Source organism: Austrofundulus limnaeus, unplaced genomic scaffold (assembly GCF_001266775.1).
Source record: "Austrofundulus limnaeus strain Quisiro unplaced genomic scaffold, Austrofundulus_limnaeus-1.0 Scaffold6, whole genome shotgun sequence".
Taxonomy (NCBI): Eukaryota; Metazoa; Chordata; class Actinopteri; order Cyprinodontiformes; family Rivulidae; genus Austrofundulus; species Austrofundulus limnaeus.
The window spans coordinates 3,174,146-3,176,820 of NW_013952408.1; positions in this window are offsets into that span (position 1 = coordinate 3,174,146).

Sequence of the window (2,675 nt, forward strand, 5' to 3'; positions counted from 1 at the left end):
CTTGTTTAGTAAATCTGTCTCAAAACAAGATCAAAAAGACTTTTTGGCTGGATATAAGATTTTAAAACTTGGTAAGATGGACAGTTTTTGCTGTGTATCTGAAAACTACTGACGTAAACTCTTTGAAACTGCAGTGTTTGATATAGTTCTGCACAGCCTTTTTTTGAGTTGGTGAGACTTATCACAGCTGTCAATAAAGCTAGAGGTTAGGTATAGTGTGGACAAGTTAACAGTTTGTGACATGGCCATAACACTAACTTGATTCAAAGGAAGTTTTTTGATGTGAATTGACAGTTTATTCACCGTCACACGAGTCAGCATGCTGGTAGYGCATCTGAAAAAGAAAGTGAGTTTATTACATAAACCACAAAGGATAAATAAACAAAAATAAACAGCTGATCCAGTGAGTCTTGAAATCACTTCAGCCTACTCTTCTTCATTCACTTCCTCCGGCGTCTCCTGAGGGTCGACCACTCCCAGATCAGTTGAGAAACAGTATCCTTAGGTAGGTTCTTGCTCGGTCCCTAAGGTCTCCACCTAGCTGGCCATACCTGCCTAACCTCATCATGTGTCTGATCCACCACAACTGGATTTCCCAGTGTGGTGGAACTGCAGGTCTACCTGGTATAAACRTCTTACCTGATCTCAGAGAAAAATAAGATCCTGATATATGTGAGAAGTCAGCAGCTGATTGCATTTGTGATCATTTTATTGAAGATCTAAAGGACCCAACATGAACACTGGTATGAAAAGACCATGTTGTCCATTGTGTCATGTAGAAAAGGACCAGCTTTCCGGAAACTGCGTGCGCTGTAAACAACCTTTCCCTACTGGGAAGAGAGAAGTACCGAGCCTTCTGCTCYGACTTTAATTGCTCARCATTTGGAAGCCTTGTCAACACGGTTTGAATGGTTTCATTCACTTCCTCCGTTGCCAKTTCTAAACTACAGGCAGACTACAACCGTGCTGAAAATCCATGCCATCGTTCACAGCTCTTGCTTCTGTTGATTGGTCCATTTGAAATTCGACTTGAGAAATCCTTGTCACTGAGAGAAAGCCCAGACAGARCAKTGARAAGGAATTTCATAGGAAGGCAATAGGCTACTGAAACCCCTTAAATGCMCTAAAGTAGGTTTAAAACAGTTTAGTTTCAGTGGTAACATACTTTTTTGTACACTTTTTTTAAGTTTGTAAAGCAGCTTGAACATAATGACTTTGTCCAGTCGTATCAGATTTTGCTTCGGGCTAATCTGAAAAGGAATTAGACATWTTCTCCCCTCAAGACAAAGGCTTCTAAAGAAAACTTACTTCGACGAAAGGGGTTTGGAGAGGATAATGGAATCAGAGATCCTCCTCTCCTCTGTGATGTGTCTGTGATCACGCCTTTCTCTCTTGCTTTCAGTCTAGTGATTATTTCCAGTCATCAAAAGGCAGGGTATAGGGCCTTGAGAAAGTGGCCATCTTCCCTTCACTCCTCAGGCTCTGCTTACTCACCACTGGTGAAGGACAGAGAATGAAATTATTCACCTCATCTTCAGAATATCTAGCCCTCCCAGTGTTCAGTTCTGCAGTCTGGTGCAAAAGCAGGGCTGCTGCTCTTAATGATTTTCCCAACCATGTGCATTTATTAGAAGCTGCACGGGATTTAGTGTAACTCCATTTGCAGCTTTCGCTCTCGTTCCGTGTTGATCTGTAGGTAATATTATTTTTGCGCTGTAGGTGCCTCCCACCTTTATTGAAAAAGCCTCTTGGCGATTTTATGCCAGTAAGATAATTATAAATGTAACCTGTGGCAAAAAAGCAAAAACACAACTCCCACATCTCTCCCTTGCCATTTCTCACTCTCTTTCTACTTCTCTTTCTTTCTCTCCTTCCCTCCCTCTCTCCCTCAGCCTCGGGAGCTGATTTCAAATTTTCAAAGGTATCTCGTGGTGAGCCTGTGAGATTGAAGGCTCATAAATACCTTTATTATAATATAATGGTCACATAGTTCTACCCATTATTTCGAGTTTAAAAAAAATTAGTTCATTTGTTTGATGAATGTCTTCACACGGGTCTTAAATGTTCTTAGATGGACAATGGCTGGTAGAGTAATATCTCAAATGGGTGCTCACAAGTAGAATAATATGTCACACTGGCTTTGCTTGAGWTATACAGATTCAAGTCAATGTTAATAAGCTATGCATGATTTTAGTTTTGCAGCAGCATCTTCTTGCTTAATATCACTTTCTCATGAACACATGGGTATAAACCTGATTACAGCTTTTTCCCAAAGACAGTTTTAATGATTTCATTACCAGAAAAGTAAAGTCAGAGCATCTAAAGTTAGGCAGAGACTAAAATTGGACACATCATTGAATGGAGGTGGGATTATTTTGTGCAAGTGGTCAGGTGACACTTGTTTGTGTGAGTGAATTTGTTTGCATGTATTTGTGCATCTATTCTTTAGCCACAAAGACTCATGAACCTCCAGATGAATTTTAGTGAAACTCTCAGGAAGTTACCAGTGGGTGTACATCTACAAACTGATTGCTCACGCCATTTAAGATGGCGACGCGGCTAGTTGACCTTAAAGGGATCCCTGATTAGTTGTAACATTAGACTTTATTTAATAAACATATATTTTAACTGTAAAATAAAGACTGTAAAAAGACTGTAGGATGCAGAGGTGCCAA